Below are 22,627 nucleotides of genomic sequence, written 5' to 3'. Positions count from 1 at the left end.
AATCCAGGAGGTGGAGGTTTCAGTGAGCCGAGATCATGCCACTGCACTACTACAGCCTGGGCGAGAGAGCAAGACTCTATCTCAAAAAAAAAAAAAAAAAAAAAAGGTGTTTTGTGTGATCTTTTCTCTTGAAGACCAGGAAGAGTTTATCTTTAAATGTCACATTTTACTTCATGTGCCCTTCACACTTGTAAACTATTCTTCACCTTTTTTATCCTAATACATGCATAGTTACATTGATATATTTGTTTTTAGCCGTAACAAGTTTCAATGTGCATTCTTGTCAATATTGTTTCCTTCAAAATCTATAAAGGCTAATGATTTTACTAGCTTATGACTTAAAGTTTACTGTTTCAGGAGAATTTTCCCAAATACTCAGTTGCCTCAAGTTTATTTCAGCAAAAATTTCTTGCAACATACTTTTAAATATTATCTCTTATTAGTTTATTCCATTGTTTCACTACTTTTTTCCTGGCAACTTTGTGAATAGTGCCTTTGCTAAACTTTGATTTCTACCACTTTTCTGTGACCTCTTTTTTCCTTATGTCATTTTCATTCTCCAGGTTGTTTTTCTACCTTTCTTCAATGCTAGTCATTATATTTTCATTTGAGTCTATTCTCTTTTGTGTCCTTGTGGTTCCCTTTTTCTTTAGGAGATAACTTTGTCTTTCTTTCATTTATCTGCTGGCTTCAATTAACTATATTTTCATTTCCTTATATTTTTGCCCATTTTTGTTCTTATTTTTTAGATACCTGACTCAATTGGCTTTTCATATCCACAAATGCTTATTTGAATAAATTTTATTCTATTTGAAGAGTTGGCTTAGAATTTTATTCTGATTCATAGTTATTTAATTTGGGGAGATTTGAATTAGTCAAAGTATATTGGATCTGATTGTTTTATTTGTTTATTAATGATTACTTAAGTTACATGAACTTGAAAATTTCTTAGACTGATTTAAATAATTTATGAACACTCTTAGACTGATTTAAATAATTTTTACTTACTCCTGACCTCAAGTGTTCTGCCCTCCTCGGCCTCCCAAAGTGATGGAATTACAAGCGTGAGCCACCATGCCCAGCCTATCAGACCTTTCAAAAACAACATACAAAGGAAAACAATCATAAGGTGAGTAACAAAATTCAAAATACACTCTAATATACAGAGGATTTTATATCCAGCCAACTAACCTCTGAGTACCAGGACTACACAAGAAAGTATTAAAGATATAAGAACATATAAAATCATTTACCTACAAGCTTTTCTTGAAGAAACTACAGGATGAGCTTCATCCAAACAAATATTACTGGGAAATCCTCACTGATATGGAAATCTTATATATTGTGTAAGTTAAAAATAATGAAACTAAAAATGGGAGGAGAAGAGAGAGGGAAAGAAGAAAGTAGAATAAGTTAAATTTTTTTTAAATATAGAAGCAATTAATACAGGACTTGTAGAAAAGGAAACAGCAATTATAATAAACATAGTTATAAAATATTGTGACACAATTGAGGCCAAATCTATCAAAAGTCATATTTATCAATATGAATGGCTTAACTACCAAAAAAAGACCACTTTGAATCACAAAACACAGCCCAAATATTTGCAGAATATAAGAGACACACCAAAAACAAAGTGATTAAGAAAGGTTAAAAATTTATGCATGGCCAGGTGCAGTGGCTCACACCTGTAATCCTAGCACTTTGGGAGGGTGAGGCGGGCAAATCACCTGAAGTCAGGAGTTCAAGACCAGCCTAGTCAACGTGGTGAAACCCTGTTTCCACTTAAAAATATAGAAAGTAGCCAGGCGTGGTGGTGGGTGCTTGTAATTCCAGTTAGTCAGGAGGCTGAGGCAGGAGAATCGCTTGAAGCAGGCGGAGGTTTCAGTCACCCGAGATCGTGCCATTGCACTCCAGCCTGGGTGACAAGTGCAAGACTCTGTCCCCCCCCCCCAAAAAAAGCACAAAGCATATTAAGCAAATGAAAACATTAAAAAAAGCAAGGTATAGCCATCGCGATCCTTGTGTAAATAGTATTCAGTACACAAAACATTAAGCAAGACAAAGAAAGCTAGCTTTTTTTTTTTTTTGAGGAGGAGTCTGGCTCTGTCGCCCAGGCTGGAGTGCAGTGGCGGTATCTCGGCTCTCACTGAAAGTTCCGCCTCCTGGGTTCACGCCATTCTTCTGTCTCAGCCTCTCGAGTAGCTGGGACTATAGTCGCCCGCCACCACAGCCCGCTAATTTTTTGTATTTTTAATAGAGACGGGATTTCACGGCGTTAGCCAGGATGGTCTCCATCACCTGACCTTGTGATCCGCCCGCCTGGGCCTCCCAAAGTGCTGGGATTACAGGCGTGAGCCACCGCGCCCGGCGAAAGCAAGCTTTTAATGCTAAAACCCAATTCACGATGAAGATACACTACTTATGAATGTCTGCGTAAAACAAATCACATTCTGCGTAAACAGAAACCACAGAGGCACTAATGAGTAGTTAAGAAGGCTCTCATCATTGGGAACTTTAAAACACTAATCTCAATACAACACAAATCAAGTGGACAAAATAACCAAGGCTATAGAAAACCTAAACATCATAAAATCAATAAGGAAAATCGTAAGAATAAATATAAACATTACACCCTTAGAGAATATACTTTTTTTGGAGACACAGCCTCACTCTGTTGCCCGGGCTGGAATGCAGAGGAACAATCTCAGCTCACCGCAACCTCCAACTCCCTGGTTCAAGCAATTCTCCTGCCTCAGCCTCCCAAGTAGCTGGGACTACAGGGGGGTGCCACTGCGCCCAGCTAATTTTTGTATTTTTAGTAGAGAAGGGGGTTTCACCATGTTGGCCAGGCTGGTCACGAATTCCTGACCTCGTAATCAGCCCACCTTGGTCTCCCAAAGTACTGGAATTACAGGCGTGAGCCACCACGCCCCGCCTAGAGAATATACTTTGTCAAGAACACATAGAAGAGTCACAAGAAATTATCATATAATAGATCATAAAGACATATCTGCAAGTTCCGTAAGTACAAATATTATTAACAACACTTTCTAGTTACAATTCAATGACACTAGAAATTATTAGCAAAGTCACAAACACAAAGACTCTTTCCCATGGAAATTTTAAAAAATTGTTAACTATGGAATAAAAGTAAAAGTTAACTATGGAGTCAAAGGGGAAATGGAAAAATTCTAAAAACAGTGATAAAATATTACAGATCAGCATCCATGGGCTCATTTAATGTAGAAATCAGAGGAAAATTCTTACCACTGAGCACTCTATTGGACCATTTTCACATTGCTGATAAAGACACACCCAAAACTGGGAAGAAAAAGAGGTTTAGTTGGATTTATATTTCCATGTGGCTGGGGAGGCCTCAAAATCATGGCAGGAGGTGAAAGGCACTTCTTACATGGTGAGGGCAAGATGAAATGAGGAGGAAGCAAAAGCGGAAATCCCTGATAAACCTGTCGGATCTCCTGAGACTTACTCACTATCACAAGAGGAGAACGGGAAAGATCGGCCCCTATGATTCAATTACCTCCCCTTAGGTGGCTCCAACAACACGTGGGAATTCTGGGAGATACAATTCAAGTTGAGATTTCAATGGGGACACAGCCAAACTATGTCAAGCACATTTATTAGAAATGAAAGAATTCAATATATGATTTAATTTCACAGATGGAAAACACAGAAAAGTAATACAATAATAAAGTAATACAAAACAAACAAAAAGCCCAAGAAAAAAATAATAAAGATGAAAGGAGAAGCAATTGGATAGGGAATAGAAAAACAAGAGTGAAATGCAGACCTCAATAGAACCATATCAATAGTGCATTAAATGTAAATAGGTATATCACCCCAACGAAAAAGCATAGAAGACCAGACAGAATATAAAAGCAAGAAACGACTGAATTCTTGTCTATTAGGTACAAAATTTAGATATGATGACACAGATTGATGAAATTGAACAAGTGGGAAATAAAATACCATGCACATTATAAGCAAAAATTTCAATGTAAATATCGAACATCAAGACAAAAGGGACAAAGAAGGACAGTTAATAATGTTAAAAGTGTCAATATATCAGTAATATGTAAAAATTATTGCCATACATGTGCCTAAAAACAGAAGTAGGATATAAAATATTTAACAACTAACGGGAGAAAAGAAACTCCAAAATCATAGTTGGAGATTTTAACACTAATCTTGCAGCAATTAATAGAAGAGGTGACAAAAAAAAAAAAAAAACACTTCAAAATAAATGATCTGATGAGTGCCATTAACTACTTTAATCAAAGTAATATTTATGAAAATCCTAAAAGTTGAGAATAAATATCCTTTCAAGTCCAAATGCAATATATTTACCAAGAATTTGCATATACTGGGTCATGAAACATGTCTCAATAAGCTTTAAAATTTAAAATTTTACAGAATATGTTCCCTCACCAAAATTATCCTAATTTAGAAATTAACAGAGGTAAAACATCGAGATATTCCCCAACATCTGGAAGCTGAACAACTCACTTTGAAACAGCAGATTGCCCAAGGAACACATCACAACTAAAAACAAAATATTTTGAAATGGATGAAAATTAAAACACAGAGTATCAATATTTCTGAGAGGTATGGAAAACAGTGTAGATGAATCAATTTATGTATATGTTAGGAAATAAAGCAAAAACTCTATGTCAATGATACATTTAAACCTTAGGAAGCTAAGCAAAGCAAAAAGAGCAAATTTAGATGACAATAAGTAGGCAGAAAAAACATAGGTGACAGAAGAAATTGATGAAAACGAAAGCTAGAGAGCAATTGAGAGAAACAATTAAAACAAAAGGGTTTTTTTTTTTATAATGAGCCCTAAAACTGGTAACACTTCAGCAAGTTACTAATATCTAGAATGAAAGGGAAGCTACTATTAAAATTCCAACAAAGGAGTAGACAATTCCAACCTATTTTAAGTGACCAGCATAACTCCAGAAGTAAACAATATCCCTATGAATGTAGATGCTAAATTTCTTAACAAAATATTGGGAAATCAAATGCAATAATTTATTTTTTCTTTTTTGAGACACAGTCTCGCTGTGACACCCAGGCTGGAGTGCAGTGGCACGATCTCGGCTCACTGCAAGCTCCGCTTCCTGGTTTCACGCCATTGTCCTGCCTCAGCCTCCCGAGTAGCTGGGACTACAGGCACCTGCCACCATACCGGGCTAATTTTTTGTATTTTTAGAATAGACAAGGTTTCACCGTGTTAGCCAGGATGATCTCAATCTCCTGACCTCGTGATCTGCCTGCCTCGGCCTCCCAAAGTGCTGGGATTACAGGCGTGAGCCACCACACCCGGCCATTTACCAGTTCTTTACTGCCAATGTAGACTGTGATTGGTTAATGCCTGTGATGTGCTGTTTGTTCAATGTTTTGAATAACACCCCTCAATAAATGTGTACAAGAGTCTGTCTGAACCTATTCTGGTTCGGGGGCTGCCTGATTAACCAAAAAAAGAAAAAAAAGTGTACAATACTGGAAAAATAATTGTTTTGTAGCTTTTGCCATCCTGCCTCAGATTCACTTATGCTTTTGACTTACTTCATAATCTTTAAGTAATAGCCAAATTGCAAACAATTGAGCATTAAAACTAATGACAATAATGAATATGTTAGGTAAAAAGAATCCATGTGCTTGCTTCAGCGGCACACATACTACAATTGGAACAATACAGAGATTAGCATGGCCCCTGCGCAAGGATGACATGCAAATTCATGAAGCATTCCATATACATATATGATACTCCAAAAGCAGACATAAGGAAAAAGGAAGGACAGAAGGAAGAAAGGAAAGAAGGAAGAAAATAAGGAAGAAAAGGGTGGGATAAGGAAAATTTTCCTTTATAAAATAGCAGCTAGTAAATATAGAAAGAAAGATAAAATTGAAAATCACCATTTTTAAAACCCTCAATATAATAATTGATTTAGATAAGGTCATTAATGGATTCTAAACCCATGATCTCAAGTTGTCACCCCACAGATTGGTTATTAGTTCCAAAGTTAAACAGTGTACCTTTACAATGGAGAGATCTGGCCGGCACCACTTTAACCAACTTAGCAAACTTAGCATCACCAATATTGGAGAAACCTTTCAGTATGTTCAGTCTGATATGATATAATAAATACACAGTATTATCTGTGTAGTATTCTTGTTCAAAACACTTCACCTGAATTTAATTATGAGTTAACATTCAGACAAATCCAGAATATGGACCATACCACAAGACAATTAACTGACCGGGACTCTAACATCAGTTAATGTCATCAAATACAAAAAAAGCAATAGGACCGTAGTAGATGAAGAGACATAAAAAAGAGGAATAAAAGACATTTGGAGAGCAATTGGGAAAATGTAACAATGAACTGTATAATAGGTGATACTGTGTTACATTTTATTTTCTTAAGCGTGATAGTGGCGTTGTAAAGATAAAACAATGTATATTTTTAGAAAACACATGCCAGGTATTAGAGAGTGGAAATGTCATATCTGCAAATGTTTTCAAGTGGTTCCACAAAAATAAAAAGAGAGAAGAGGCACTCAAGGTGTCGGAAATGTTAACACTTTGTGAATCCAGGTGAAAGGTATATGGTATTTATTTTACTATTTTTTTTTTTTTTTTTTTTTTTTTTTTGAGACGGAGTCTCGTTCTGTCACCAGGCGGGAGTGCAGTGGTGGGATCTCAGCTCACTGAAACCTCCACCTCCTGGGTGCAAGTGATTCTCATGCCTCAGCCTCCCAAGTAGCTGGGATTACAGGCATCTGCCACCACACCCAGCTAATTTTTGAATTTTTAGTGGAGACTGGGTTTCACCATGTTGGCCAGGATGGTCTCAATCTCCTGGCCTCGTGATCTGCCCACCTTGGCCTCCCAAAGTGCTGGGATTACAGGTGTGAGCCACCGCACCTGGTCTATTGTACTATTCTTTAACTTTTTGGTACGTTTGAAATTTTTCACAATAAAGAGTTAGGGAGAAAATCTTTCACTTTTATTTTTTATTTGTTCTAAACTTTAAACCCACAGCCACATCATATAGAAAAACTTTACAGTATGTCCAAAATCAGGCTATCAACATATATTTTATATTTCTGTTATTAATTTGTTTTTTCTTCCCAAGGCATCATCATCTGAAAATAATAGTTCTTTCAGTTTTTTTGTCTAGGAGGTAACAGTATGTTGTACTAAGGACTGAAATATCTAATCCTTGACTTTTCACAGTGTTTCCAGGAACGTGAGCAGTAATGCAATGGTTATTATTTGATGGTAATTATTGACTCTACCAGAACTTTAGAGTTCACAGATCACTAATTTCATCATTTAGCTTTATACATGAGAAAACTAAGGTAAAGAATATATAATGACCTGTTTTAGTACACGTTGGCAGATATTAGCAAAGTGGAGCCCAATTTTCTCAGCTCTAACCCAATCCAATGTTTTTTTCTACTAAAAAAGTACTAGAACATGCTTGTATGGATGTTGACTCTAGAAGTTATATTACTACATGATAAAAAAGTTTGTCAGTTCTTTCAGAATATTGCTTGATATGAGTATTAGCCCATTATAATCATGTAACCATAGCATATATAAGTGGAAGGTATTCATCGAATGGCAATAACAAGGGTAGATCTGGGGAGCATTATTATTGTTTGGAGTGGATTTAAGTTTTTATTTAAATATAGAAACTTCTTAATGGTGGCTGGGCACAGTGGCTTACACCTGTAATCCCAGCACTTTGGGAGGCTGAGGCGGGCTGATTGCCTGAGCTTGGTAGTTCGAACCAGCCTGGGCAACATGGCAAAACCCCATCTCTACTAAAAATACAAAAAATTAGCCGGATGTGGTGGCTGGCACCTGTAATCTCAACTATTCGGGAGACTGAGACAGAGGAATTGCTTGAACTTGGGAGGCGGAGGTTGCAGTGAGCCGAGATCGTGCCACTGCACTCCAGCCTGGGCAACAGAGCAAGACTCTGTCTCAGAAAAAAAAAAAAAAAAAAGAAAGAAAGAAAAAGAAAAGAAACTTCTTAATGGTATATAAAATAAATAGATTATGTGATAGGTACCAGTATCTAAGTTGCTTTCACAAAATATTTGGGAAAAGCTTAACATACATTTAGTTATTTTATATCTTTATAGCTAAATACTTCACTGTCCTTTTGAAGGAGAAATATAATTTGCTCAGCCTACTTTATATTTTTTATATGTAGCTCACAAGAAGCCCAGGAATCCTCAAATCAAGGATTTTAAGAAAGTTTAAATTAGTAGCAAGTTTGTTTCCTTATTTTTGTGACTAAAAAGTAATATAACCACATTAGAGGAAATTTCAATACTTGAGAATAAAATCAGTCAAAGTTTTGCTTATCTGACATAATCACAGCAGGTATATTTAAAATGCTCATCTTCTTTATGGGTCTCTAAAAATATATAGTATAATTATATGTGTGTGTGGACGAAATTTTGTAAATTTTCTCCACCAAGCTAGATTGAATAGACTTAAATGTGTAAATATTTTATGGCTTTTGATATATATATTGCCAGTTTATTTTTCCTTTTTAGAACCATTACTGATTGGATCATTGGTATGATGATTTTTTTAAATGTGATTTATTTTTCTATCCACAGCATGATGAAGTAACACCAAATGAAATAAAGACCCTTGGGGAAAACAGCGAACTTGCAACAGAGCACATAAAAGAATTATCCGAAAGGTACTGAATTCATAAACTTCACTGATACTCAATTCAGTGTAGACATCTGTGAGCACTGATTGTGTGCTTATCTCATTTAATTTTCAGTTTTCCTATGATATTGATAGCATTATAATCATTTCCATTACACAAAAAAAGAGATCTATGATTAGAAAGATAAGCAATCTCCCCAAAGTCATACAAACTTTTATTAAGTAGGGGAGAAGCAGGATTTGAAGTGAGTCAGAGCCCATTCATTTAAATGTCAGTCATTAAATACTATACTACGTATTTACTATGTAGCATACTATACTATCTCATAGTATAGCACACTATATTGTCTCTTCAGAAAGGAAACAAGGACTTTATGTATGTTATGATAACAGTTAATAAATTATTTAAAAATTATATGCTTCTCTGTGTGAAAACCCAATCATCATGCTTATGAACTACAAAAGAATCTTAAAATATATTTTTTACTTGGAAGGAAATACACTACATATTAGCAGTAATTTTATTAGGATGAAAAGTGGCGAGTGATTTCCCCTCTTCTGTCCAAATTGCTTGTAATATATTACTTTGGTTTAAGAAATTAAATTTAGACTGGGTATTGTGGCGCATGCTTGTAATGTCAGCACTTAAGGAGGCTGAAGCCGGATGACCGCTTGAGCCCAGGAATTTGAGACCAGTATGGGCAGCATGGGGATACCCCATCTCTATAAAAAATTTAAAATACTAGCTGGGCATAGTGGCACATACCTGTAGTCCCAGCTATTTGGAGGCTGAGGTGGGAGGATCACTTGAGCCCAGGAGTAAGCCGTGATCACGCTACTGCACTCTAGCCTGGGTGACAGAACAATACTCTGTCTCAGAGAAAAACAAGAAATTAATTTAAAAAGACAAACAAACATGGCCTTGCCCTTATATTAGGACCAATTTATGAGAGGCCTTCTCATTGCAGGCTTATACATGATCTACTTCTCGTTCCATGGTTTCCAATTCAGTTGTTTTTCAAATATTCATAGGGAACATTGATTTTTCAGAAGTGTATGTTTTATCCTCCAAACCTGTGGCCAGAGTCAACTTAAAAGTGGAGGCAGGGGAGTCCCCACAAGGGTGTGCCCCAGACTGTCCCAAGTTGTGGTCAGTTGGGATTCTGAAGAAAGAACCACTAAATGAAGTAATCAGTCTAAAGCATTTACTGAGGGAACTTGCAGATTACTGCGCCAATCCTTGCAATGGACAAGATAAAAGGGGTGTTCTACCTAGGTATATCCACAGTGAGAGGGTCTGGATATGGAGTTTATATGAGGGTCTAAGGAATCTGGCTCAGGGCTGAGGCCAGTTTCTTTCAGTGTTTTGAGCAGCAACCTAAATACCTTTATCAGTCCCTGGAAATGTTTAAGGTCCTGGTTTGAGTTCAAGCCCGCTGGGAAAACCCTGCACTGGGCTGTCTCACAGAGCAGTCAAAGCACTCTGTGATTTTTGGTCAGGACATGGGAAGAAAGCCAGGAGTAGAATCGGGGGAGGGGAGGATGGGACTGGGGTACCCTGCAGTCTGGTATTTAGCTGCTATAATAAAAATGATCAAATAGTAGTTATCATTCTTCAAAATAAAAAGTAATGTTGTAATTTACATAATTTTTTCAAGTTTTTCTTCCATAAGGGCTAATTTCCTTAATATACAAAGAGGTATTACAAATCTGGGAAAAATACGACCAATCCAAAAACAACAAAAATGGACAAAGGATATGAATAAACCCTGGGTAGGTGTCTACTTTGAGCCTTTTCTTTGTGGAAACAGCAGAGGGTGCAGTGTGAACATAGATAAAATATACCCTCAATTTACCTGCTGGAGCATTTGTTAGCATACTATTGGGGACACTGATTTTTTTTTTACATCATACAAACTTGATGTACAAAAAATCAGGCAGTACAGATTTAGTATAAAATCCTAATTTCTCCCAAATCTTCTCCCAGTAATAACCTTCATTTTTTGTTTTTTGTTTTTGATTGAGAAAAAGTCTTACTCTGTTGCCCAGGCTGGAGTGCAGTGGTGTGATCTCGGCTCACTGCAACCTCTGCCTACCGGGTTCAAGCAATTCTCGTGTCTTGGCCTCCCGAGCAGTGGGGACTACAGGCACATGCCACCCCACCACACCAGCTAATTGTTTGTATTTTTAGTAAAGATACGGTTTTGCCATGTTGCCCAGGCTGGTCTCAAATTCCTGGCCTCAAGTGATCCACCTGCTTCAGCCTCCCAAAGTGCTGGGATTACAGGCATAAAGCACCCGTGCCTGGCTGAAAAATGTTATTTGATATTATGATGTATAATGGCAGCATATGACATTTCATTTTGTTTGTTTAACTTTTTTTTTTTTTTTTTTTTTTTTGAGACAAAAGCTCACTCTGACCCCTGGGGCTGGAGCGCACTGGCATGATTTTAGTTCACTGCAGCCTCAACCTCCCAGGCTGAAGCGAGAGATCCTCCCTCCTCAGCCTCCTAAAATGCCACTACGGTTACAGGCATGAGCCACCACACCTGGCCTACAATTTGTTACTTTTATGATACCTCCATGAACATCTTTTTAAAAATAAGTCTTGCTCTATTTTTTTGATAGTTTTCTTCACGTAAATTCTCAGATGTGGAAATTATGGTATAAAGAGTTTTTTTTCTTAAACACCTTATGTGTATTTATTTACTTAATTTTGTGTGTGTGTGTGTGTGTGTGTGTGTGTGTGTGTCAAGATCTTGCTGTGTCACCCAAGCTGCAGTGAGATGGCATGATCATAGCTCACTGCAACCTGGAACGCCTGGGCTCAAGCAATCCTCCCACCTCAGCCTCCTGAGTAGCTAGGACCGCAGATGTGTGCCACCATGCCTGGCTAATTAAAAAAAAAAAAAAATTTTTTTTTTTTTTGAGACAGCATTTCTGTCACCCAGACTGGAGTACAGTGGTACAATCTTGACTCACTGTAACCTCTCAACCTCCACCTCCTGGGTTCAAGCGATTTTCGTGCCTCAACCTCCTGAGTAGCTGGGACTACAGGTGTGTACCACCACGCCTGGCCAATTTTTTTTGGTATTTTTAATAGAAACGTGTTTCTGCCATGTTGACCAGGCTGGTCTCAAACTCCTGACCTCAAGCAATCCACCCTCTTAGGCCTCCCAAAGTGCTGGGATTACAGGTGTGTGCCAACTCGCCCGGACTAATTAAATTTTTTTTTTGTCAAGATGGCATCTCACTATGTTGCTGAGGCTGGTCTTGAACTTCTGGGCCCAGGGTATTTATTAATTAGCATAGCAGCAGGTCAGGCATGGTGGCTTACATCTGTAATCCCAGCACTTTAGAAGGCTGAGGCATGAGGATAGCTTGAGGCCAGGAGTTCAAGACCAGTCTGAGCAACAGAGAGCAACCCAGTCTCTACGAAACATAAAACAAAATTAACTGGGTGTAGTGGTGTACTCCTGTAGTCCTAGCTACTTAGGAGGCTGGGGCAGGAGGATTGCTTAAGCCTAGGAGTTGAGGTTTGCAGTGAGCAATCTACGGTCATTCCGCTGTGCTTCAACCAAGGTAAAGAGTGAGGCCATGCATAAAAAAAAAAAAAAAAAAAAAAAAAAAATAGTAGTATATATCTGTTTCTTAGAATATGGAGCTGGAGGGTATTCTTTCATACTGAAAATAAACTATATAATATTATACAGTATGTTCAAATGCATGTACTAAAGAACTCTCCAAAATTTTAATCAAAATCTACATTTAGTTTGTTAAGTAATTTCTTGAGAGAACCACTGAGAGATAGTGTCCTTGTGATGAAATGATGAATCTCTTCAGACTTAAGTCTTATAAAGGAAATTTTGATTATGTTGATCCAAGTAATGCAGTGGTGGCACACTGGTTAAAGGCAAAATTTTACTTTTAATTTCCCTAAATGCTGTCTCACTTGTGTCAGGAGGGATTGGGAATACTCAAAGTGATCTTCCAGAGAATTTCTGCCATAAGAGTGTGTGCCCTCATTAGAAATGGCTCTCTCATTATCTGTCCGTGATTGGAGGGCTGCTTTCTCTGATAAAACCTTTATATCTCCTGGTAAAGAGGAAGATGTAGTATAACAAAGAGCTTTGCCATTTGGTGAGAGAAGGGGATGTCTTGTGTATGTTGCAGTAAAATTCATCATGTGCAGTTTTGTGCCATCTTTGCAAGGGTCTTCAATGCATCCTACTGAGGTGCAGGCTGTCTTGATTGAAGTTGGGGTTTTCAGTTTTCTTAATAGTTCAGCTAGCACTTGAGTCACCAGATATAAACTAGACATTTATCTCCTCAGTTGCCAGTATGCATTCTACGTATTATCAGTTGAAGTTCTTACTCTTCAGAGATCTCTGCTCTTCAGATTGTCTTCCTGATACAGAGATTTGTTTGGTTTTTGAGTGGTTCTATTTTGAGATCATTACATTCTTTCCTCATCAACTCTTGTTCCAAACCATGGATCTTCAGGTCACTGCTTAACTTTTCCACCTCCCAGTTTGATGAAGGTAGATTGAAATTCCTCATCACCAGCTGAGTTTCCACCTCTGTCCTTAGCTAGAGTTCTGCTTCTTTAGATTGCATCTGTTCATTCAATACTTTTAAAGATTCAGACTTGTGTTTACTCATTTTATCCGATTTGTTCTCTAAATTATCTCTATCAATGCAAATGTTTCAATATACATAATAGGCCCTATTTACTTGTTGCTATTCCACAAAACTTATTTCTTCATCTAATTGAGCTCCTGTAAGCTTTTCTTTCAAAAATCTAATTCTTTTTTTTAACATAAGTCTTCTCTTTCTCTGAATCCTTAAGTCCTTTTTTGATGTCTTCATATGGGCAAAATGGGAAGCAACAGAAGCATCTCCTCAATATGTTGAAACTGGAGTTGCTGGGGTTTTTTCACAAGGTAGCATACAGGTATCACCTTCTATGAGTGCATCCATGACAGCCTGAAACCAGGCTACTTAGGGCCGCCACCGAGTTTCCATTCCCTAATGTTTAGAAACAGCCCCAAACAGATCGAGTTGCCAGGGATCATCACGGGTTCCGATTTCCTTGAAGATACCTCCACTTTACCAGCGAAAGCAGCCACTCTGAGTTACTGAATTGAGGGTATTGGTCTTATATCTACCCATTTGGAATTCCTTAAGATTCTAAGGATATTTTAATCGATTCTCTTGGCTCTTCAGGGTGCATAGTCATATCATTTGCTAATAATGAAAGTATTCGGGCCGGGCGCGGTGGCTCACGCCTGTAATCCCAGCACTGTGGGAGGCTGAGGCAGGCGGATCACAAGGTCAGGATATCGAGACCATCCTGGCTAACACAATGAAACCCTGTCTCTACTAGAAATACAAAAAATTAGCCGGGCGCGGTGGCGGGCACCTGTAGTCCCAGCTACTCGGGAGGCTGAGGCAGGAGAATGGCGTGAACCCGGGAGACCTGACCTTGCAGTAAGTCGAGATTGTGCCACTGGACTGCAGCCTGGGCAACAGAGCTAGACTCTGTTCCTAATAATAATAATAATAATAAAATAAAATAATAAAAATATTCCTTCTTTCACAATATCTCTTGCTTTTCATCCCCCCCGCCCCCAACTCTTTTTCCCTTTATCTCTTATTGTTTGGCCAGAATTAAGTACTGGGTGGTCCCTGAGTTTTCTGGGAACACAATTTTGCTTTATTTGTAGGATCTCATCCTAATGAGTAGAGTTTCTTTTGGGGAGTTTAAATGAAATAGAAGCTTTTTCTTTTTCTTTTTCTTTCTTTTTTTTTTTGAGACGGAGTTTCGCTCTTGTTGCCCAGGCTGGAATGCAATGCTGCGATCTCGGCTCACTGTAACCTCCACCTCCCAGGTTCAAGTGACTCTCCTGCTTCAGCCTCCTGAGTAGCTGGGATTACAGCCGTGCACCATCATGCCCAGCAATTTTTTTTGTGTTTTTAGTAGGAACAGGGTTTCACCATGTTGTCCAGGCTGGTCGCGAACTCCTGACCTCAGGTGATCCACCTCCCTCGGCCTTCTAAAGTGCTGGGATTACAGGCGTGAGCCACCGTGCCCGGCCTTAAAAATGGAAAATAAAGCCTTTGCTATTACTCAATGTACTTCTAGATTTTTAGGAAAATAATAAATTTAAGTATGACTCCAATTTTTAATTATTGAGGTTTTTCTTTTTATACAATTATATTATTAGTTATATGTGGTCTAAGTATAGTAAACATTGTCATTTTTGAATAGTGACTGTTCAAAAAGACATGAACGAAAATAGGATCTTTTAATTGAGATCTTTTTAGCTTTTTTTTTGAGACAGAGTCTCGCTCTGTCACCTAGGCTGGAGTTCAGTGACTGGAACCTCCACCTCCCAGGTTCAAGTCATTCTCTTGCCTCAATCTCCCAAGTAGCTGAGATTACAGCTGCCCGCCACCACACCTGGCTAATTTTTGTATTTTTAGTAGGGACAGGGTTTCACCATGTTGGCCAGGGTGGTCTCAAACTACCGACCTTAAGTGATCCACCTGCCTCTGTCTCCCAAAATGCTGGAATTACAGGTGTGAATCACTGTTCCTGGCCAACTTTTAGCTTTTAAAAATTAGAAAATTAGAATATAATTTTTTTTAGATTTTACAATTGTATGATTAGAACCTCAATTTTTTTTTTTTTTTTTTTTTTTTTTTGGAGATGGAGTCTCACTCTGTTGCCCAAGCTGGAGTGCAGTGGCACGATCTTGGCTCACTGCAACCTCTGCCTCCTGGGTTCAAGCGATTCTCCTGCCTCAACCTTCTGAGTAGCTGGGATTACAGGCCCATGTCACCACACCCAGCTAATTTGTATTTCTAGTAGAGATGGGGTTTTACCATGTTGACCAGACTGGTCTTGAACTCCCGACCTCAGGTGATCCACCTGCCTCAGCCTCCCAAAGTGCTGGATTTATAGGCGTGAGCCACTGCGCCGGGCCCAGACATCAGTTTTTATTTGTTATAGTAAACTGTGGAAGTACTAGTTAATAGAGGCCCAATTATTTGAACACTAACAAATATGTTGTGATCATTTAAAATAGAATCTACTATGCTTTTCTTTTGGCAGATTTAATATTACATATGTATACGTGTATTTTGTCTGAATATATAGTATTGCATTAGTGTACTTTCAGGGGTATTGAGAAAAAGACCCAGGACTCTATAGACTCAAATACTTGTTTTGTAAAGTGGCCAAGAATACCAGAATATCTGGGTTTTTGTATTACTTAGAAGCACAAAAGAAGTTCATAACTAACATTTTCCCCCATTAAGACTGAAGTCTGATCAAAGAGCAATGAAATTACTATATATGTGCTCACTTTGACAGCACATATACCAAAACTGGAACTATTCAGAGGTTAGCATGGCCCCTGAGCAAGGATGACATGCATATTTGTGAAGCATTTTATATATTTTTTAGAAATCACTATATATATTGCCTGGAATGAGTTCTCACTTGTAAAACAAATCCAAATATATACATATGTGGTGTAATATACTATAGTAAATGTAAATATTTACTATAAATATACTTTAATATAAATGTAGTACATATAGACATATATATATTATATACATGTGACTTTCTGTATGTTTTATTTTACAACCCAGAAAAACATTTTATAAGAACTCCAGTTGTAGAAAAACAGATGTACTTCCCTCTACAGAATTACCCAGTTAACAACATGGTAATAGGTAGTTTAAAATAAAATTTAGAGTAAACTCAGGTAGGGAAGAAACAAGGGAATATTGTGTTGAATAAAGCGGTTGTATTTCAAATACCTAGAGAGTAGAGAGTAGAGCCTTCTCTATTAAGCATGGTAATGGAGGAGACATCCTTTACATATTGAATAAATTACCTGCAGAATTGACCCAGGAATATGCTTTTATATTTGCTGTGCTAAAACAATGATATCAAGGTAGGGTGACCGCATGTCCCTATTTACATGTGGTTTATGCTGTTGGTCTGGCATTAGTTTTTAATTCTCAAGTGTCCTAGTTTGGAAGATAAATTATATGAACAGCCCCAATTATAGTTTCTTTTGAGAATCTGATGAAACACAGGCCCCTTTCCTTAGCATACACACATACAAACATAACACACACACTGCCATTCCATTCAATATCAAATATATAAATATTTAAAAAACCAAACAGAGCTTCTTCCTTCTGTCTTTTCTCTTCCTCCTTGCCTATTAAACTCTACACTCCTTAAAACCACACACGCACAAAAAAAAAAACAAACAAAAACACAACACACGAACTTTACATATAAAGGCTCACAGATGCCCAGAAGCCTATACATGGATTACCCAGGTGTCCGTGGACTGCATATTTGGGTTTTCTGTCCTAGTGCCGTACATAAAGAGAAGACAACTAACCACAGCTGACATTGAGAGGGTAGAACCAAGGGAACCAACTGAAAAGTGGCCATTGGGATTTGAATTGTGTTGAGTGAGATGGATATTTAGATACTTTGATCTGAGTAGTATTCAGTGGAGTCATTGATAACAATTTTAAAAATAAAGATTTTTTTAAAAAATTGTTTTTAAAAGAGCAATTTTTAAAGTATGGGTTTTTGATAGCTTATTTAAAAAATAATTTGTGTGTTTATCATTTTCTCTTTATTTAGCAATGTTAAAACTACCTCTTGCAACTAGTCCACAGTTTCCTAGATCCTAGACGTCTTGCCATATTACTAACCCTGTTCATTTGGACTTACCAAACATTTATTAGTATATTTAAAAGAGCAATGATAAATATTAAAATCAGCCGTAGATAAGGACATATACCTACATTTGGACATGTAATAGTGTTGCTTTATGTATTATTGCTGGATAAAGAAACATTCTGATTGCTCAAAAAGACATAACAGTGTAACACAAAAACAAATTTTTAAAAACTGTTAAAAAATTAGTCAGAATTTTAAAAGTATAATTTCCACCTGTGGTAATACTCTGTTGTGAATTTTATTCGTAGAACTAAAGTAAACATTTTTAATCTTTTTATTTGCTCAATTGAATAAGTTTCCTTTTTGTATTTCTGCATTAATAGCAATTTCTTGGAAGAAATCTTCAATTAATGACTAAGAGGATTAAGTAAATTTATACCAAGTTGCGTATGTTGGAATTTCTTGAAAGAGTATCCAGTATTTTTCTGATGTATTATGGATGTGTAAATTAAAAATTACAATGAAACTTTTTTTTGGTTTGTTTCCCAAAAAAAGTTATTGTATCTTTAGATGTGTATAGTAAAGCAAAATGTAACCTATATCCTTGAAATATTGTCAGACACGATAAAATCGGTGATAATATAAGTCTGCCAGGAATTAGAAGCATATAAAAAAATAAAATAAGCAAAGGTGAACTATTTTAAGTTTATTGTCTTAATGGGAAGTGAAAAGCAATATGATCTTAGTTATTGCTCATGTAATCTTTTTTTAAAAAATTGCTTTAATGTAGCTGATGGATATTGCCTCTGAATATCCTTATAAAAAGTATTCTCTGGCCAGGCGTGGTGGCTCATGCCTGTAATCCCAGCATTTGGGAGGCCAAGGTGGGCGGATCACGAGGTCAGGAGATCGAGACCATCCTGCCCAACATGGTGAAACTTCGTCTCTACTAAAAATACAAAAATTAGCCAGGTGTGGCGGCACGTGCCTGTAATCCCAGCTACTCGGGAGGCTGAGGCAGGAGAATCCCTTGAACCTGGGAGGCAGAGGTTGCAGTGAGCCAAGATTGCGCCACTGAACTCCAGCCTGGAAACAGAGGGAGACGCCGTTTCAAAAAAAGAAAAAAGAAAAAAAAGAAAAAAAAAGTTCTCCTTACTGTAGAACTTTTGATTATTTCTCCATCCTTTTGCAAGCATGTCTCCTCTGATGCTTTCAACTATTAAGCACAGTCATTTCCTATACTGTTTAATTTAGTGTGTAGTTCATCTTACTTATTTCATCCTTTGTGACTAGATTTTTTTTTTCCTAGCTTTTGGTAGTGTTTTCTGTAATTAGATATGTTATGAGTCATTGACCAAGTCTGCCAGTTAATTTCTGAATGTCTGTTTCTCTTTTTTCTGTGATGATATAGAACCTCTAATTTATTTATTTCCTTCCTTCCTTTCTTCCTTTTTCTCTTTCTTTCTTCTTTCCTTCTTTCTCTCCTTCCTTCCTTCCTTTCTTTCTTTCTTTTCTTTCTTTCTCCTTCCTTCCTTCCTTCCTTCCTTCTTTCCTTCCTTCCTTCCTTCCTTCCTTCCTTCCTTCCTTCCTTCCTTCCTTCCTTCCTTCCTTCTTCCTCCCTCCCTTCCTCTCCTTTTCTTTTTTTTCTCCTCTCCTTTCCTTCCCTTCCCTTCCCTTTCCTTCCCTTTCCTTCCCTTCCCTTCCCTTCCCTTCCCTTTGCCTTCCCTTCCCTTCGCCTCCCCTCCCATCCCCTCCCCTCCCCTCCCCTCCCCTCCCCTCCCTTCCCTTCCTTTCCATTCCTTTCGTTTCCTTTCCTGTTTCCCCAGGCTGGAGTGCAGTGGTGCAATCACCTTGAACTCCTGGATTCAAGCAGTCCTCCCACCTCAGCCTCTCAAGTAGCAAGGACTATGGGCATATACCACTATACCTGGCTAATTTTTAATTTTTTTTATAGACACAGGATCTCACTATGTTGCCTAGGCTGATCTCAAACTCCTGGGCTCAAGCGATCCTCCCGCCTCAGCCTCCTAAATTGCTGGGATTATGAGCATTAGCTACTACACTTGGCCCTAGAACCCCTAATTTCTATCTAAGCACATGCTACCAAGAATAAAGAATGTATTCTCAGTCTCACTTGAAATTAAGTATGGCTATGTCACAGTGGTTTAGCCAATGGATATACAGCAGAAATGGCATCTGGGAACTTTTCTTAAAGGCATTGGCACATACTCTTTGTCTCCCTTTCCTTCCACTCCCACTCTTTCTGTGTTCCTAGAGCCTGTTACTTAGAGGATGTGATAGTTACCATTTCAGTCCATAAGAGCAAGAACCATACCCTAGGGTTGGCAAAGCAGTGGACTGAGAACAGCCTGAGATCCTGAGGATATTGTGGAGAAACCTGCCATCCCAGCCTTGAGCTGCCTACCTCTAGATTTATGTGCCAGACAAACAAACTTCTGTTTTGTTTAAGTCACTGTATCTTTGTCTATTATTGCCAAACCAATTATAAATGATGTTTAAGGCAGGCTGTTGACCTTGATCTATAGATTACAATTGTGTGGAAGATACCACTTGCCCATTAGCAGTCACTCCCCATGCCCCCAACACACACTCCAGCCTAAGCAACCATGAATCTACTTTCTATCTATATTTATTTGCCTATTCTGGACATTTTATATGAATGGAATCATACGATATATGCTCTTTTGTGACTAGCTTCTTTCACTTAGCATAATGTATTCCAGGTTCATTTATGTTAAAGCATGTATCAGTACTTGATTACTTTTTATTGCTAAGCATAATAATATTCCATTGTGTGGATATACTATGGATATACTACATTTTATTTATCTATTCATCAACTGATGGACATTTAGGTCTTTCCACTGTTTATCTACTATGAATAATGCTGCTATGAATATTTCATTTTTATGTGGATATATGTTTTTTTTTCTATTGCATATATATCTAAGAGTGTAATTGCTGGGTCATGTAATAACTATGTTTAACATTTTGAGGAAGTGCCACCTGTTTTTCAAAGTAGCTACACCATTTTCATACCCGCTAGCAATGAATAGGGTTCTAATTTCTTCATATCCTCGACAACATTTATCTATCTTTTTAAATATAGCCATCCTAATGGGTGTTAAGTGGTCTCTTGTGATTTGCATTTCTCTAATGGCTAATAATATTGAATATCTTTTCATGTGCTTATTGGCTCTCTCTCTCTCTCTTTTTTATGGATGTGTTTTCACTCTATCACCCAGGCTGGAATGTAGTGACATGATCTTGGCTCATGGTAACCTCCACCTCCTAGGCTCAACCAATTCTCCTGGCTCAGCCTCCTGAGTAGCTGGGCCTACAGGCACAGGCCACCATGCTTGGTTAATTTTTTTGTGTGTAGAGACAGAGTTTTGCTATGTCACCCAGGCTGGTCTTGAACTCCTGGACTCAAGTGATCCACCCACCTCAGCTGCCCAAAGTGTTGGGATTACAGGCGTGAGCCACAGTGCCCAGCCTGGCTATTTTTTGTATCTTCTTTGGAGATAAAAAAAGAAGCCAATAAAAGAAGACATTGAATATATTTCAATATCTTCTGAAGAATACTTAATAGAAAGAATAGAATATCTTTCTATTCACCTGCTTTGCCATTTTTAATCTGGGTTAATTGTCTTTTTGTTAATGAATTATAAGAGTTCTTTATATATTCTGGATACAAATCCTTTATCATATATATGATTTGCAAATATTTTTTCCTGTTCATGAATTGGTTTATATATATATATATATTTTTGTTTTGTTTTCTTGATGACATTGTTTACAACACACAGTTTTTAATTTTGAGAAAGTCCAATTTATCTATACTTTCTTTTGTTGATTGTGCCTTTGGTTTGTACCTAAGAAACCATTGCCCAACCTAAGATCATGAAGATTTACTCCTACATTCTCTTCTAAGAGTTTTATAGTTTTAATTTTTATATTTAGGTCTATGATTTGAGTTAGTATAGTTTGAGGTAGGAGTCCTGATTCATTCTTTGGCATGTGGATATTCAGTTGTTCCAGCACCATTTGTTGAAGTGACTATTATTTCCCTCATTGAATTGTCTTAGCAGAAATAACCATCTTTAAGTTTATTTTTGTATGTGTGATATGTTCTTATAAAAAAATTAAACATCATAGAAATAAAAAAAAAAAAAGAAAAAGGTCCTTAAAATACCACCTCCAGGCCACGTGTGGTGGCTCATGCCTGTAATCCTAGCACTTTGGGAAGCTGTGGCAGAATAGTTTGAGTCCAGGAGTTTGAGACCAGCCTGGGCAACATGACAAAACCTTATCTCTACAAAAAATACAAACAATTAGCTGAACGTGCCTGTGGTTTCAGCTACCCAGGAGGCTGAAGTGGGGGAATCACCTGAGCCCAGGAGGTCAAGGCTGCAGTGAGCTGTGATTGCACCACCGTACACCTGGGTGACAGAGTAAGACACTGTCTCAACAAACACACAAACAAAAGCACCTCCAAAGATAATTGTTAATACTATAAATGAGTGGTCTGGAATAATTGATCTCTAAGGGATCTTCCAGGTCTGTGAGTCTATAAAATTTTACTAGGCACAAATAATTCCCAGAAACAACGATTTAGCAGAAAATTCTATTTGCATGAGTGATTCCCTGAAGTACTTAAATGAAAGGCCTAGTGGCCCAGCGATGCATCTATCATCCTGTTACTACGGGATAGGAGAACCCACCTAAAGCTATTAACAATTTTATTAAAATCTATAGACCTTCCCTAGATTTTTTTTTCTGTTTACTTTGCATTCTACATTATACCACAGCAAACATACTCATAAATGATACTTGAACTCATACCCTTTGTATAGGAGAGGGCATTGCATCTCAGTAGCAGTATAAGGGAGTGGTTAAGAGAACAGAGTCAGACTGTCTTGATTTAAATTCCAACTATAACTCTTATCTAGTTTGTGATCTTGGACCAGTTACTTAACCTGTCTGTGCCTCAGTTTCCTGGTAAATGGGGATCTTAATGCCAAAATTTTAGGGAAATTGTGTTGGATTAAGTGACGTAATACATGTAAAGTGCTTAGGACCATAACTGGTACTTAGTAAGCGCTCAATAAAAAAGCTATACAGCTTCATTATTATTAGCATATTCTGGTTCC

At 37.6% G+C, this 22,627-nt stretch overlaps 1 long non-coding RNA gene, 2 other non-coding genes and 1 pseudogene across 4 annotated transcripts in view; 3 read left to right on the top strand and 1 right to left on the bottom strand.

The window, feature by feature from the left end:
* The window catches only part of LOC126957941 (uncharacterized), a 48,399-nt gene that overhangs the window by 2,828 nt on the left and 22,944 nt on the right, over positions 1–22,627 (top strand). For both annotated transcript variants that reach the window (XR_007727020.1, XR_007727019.1), the window contains exons 3-4: positions 1,022–1,129; positions 8,674–8,759. This is a non-coding gene — a long non-coding RNA (uncharacterized LOC126957941). The remainder of the gene's footprint in view (positions 1–1,021; positions 1,130–8,673; positions 8,760–22,627) is intronic.
* On the top strand, positions 5,685–5,788 carry LOC126960171 (U6 spliceosomal RNA). The gene has a single exon (XR_007727761.1). It is a non-coding gene; the product is annotated as a U6 spliceosomal RNA (small nuclear RNA).
* Positions 12,627–13,893, bottom strand: LOC126957938 (5-azacytidine-induced protein 2-like; annotated as a pseudogene).
* LOC126960182 (U6 spliceosomal RNA) lies at positions 16,094–16,197 on the top strand. The gene has a single exon (XR_007727770.1). It is a non-coding gene; the product is annotated as a U6 spliceosomal RNA (small nuclear RNA).

Source organism: Macaca thibetana, chromosome 7 (assembly GCF_024542745.1).
Source record: "Macaca thibetana thibetana isolate TM-01 chromosome 7, ASM2454274v1, whole genome shotgun sequence".
NCBI classification, from domain to species: Eukaryota; Metazoa; Chordata; class Mammalia; order Primates; family Cercopithecidae; genus Macaca; species Macaca thibetana.
Note: the sequence above shows the minus strand (reverse complement) of the source record. Positions and strands in the feature narration are given on the sequence as shown.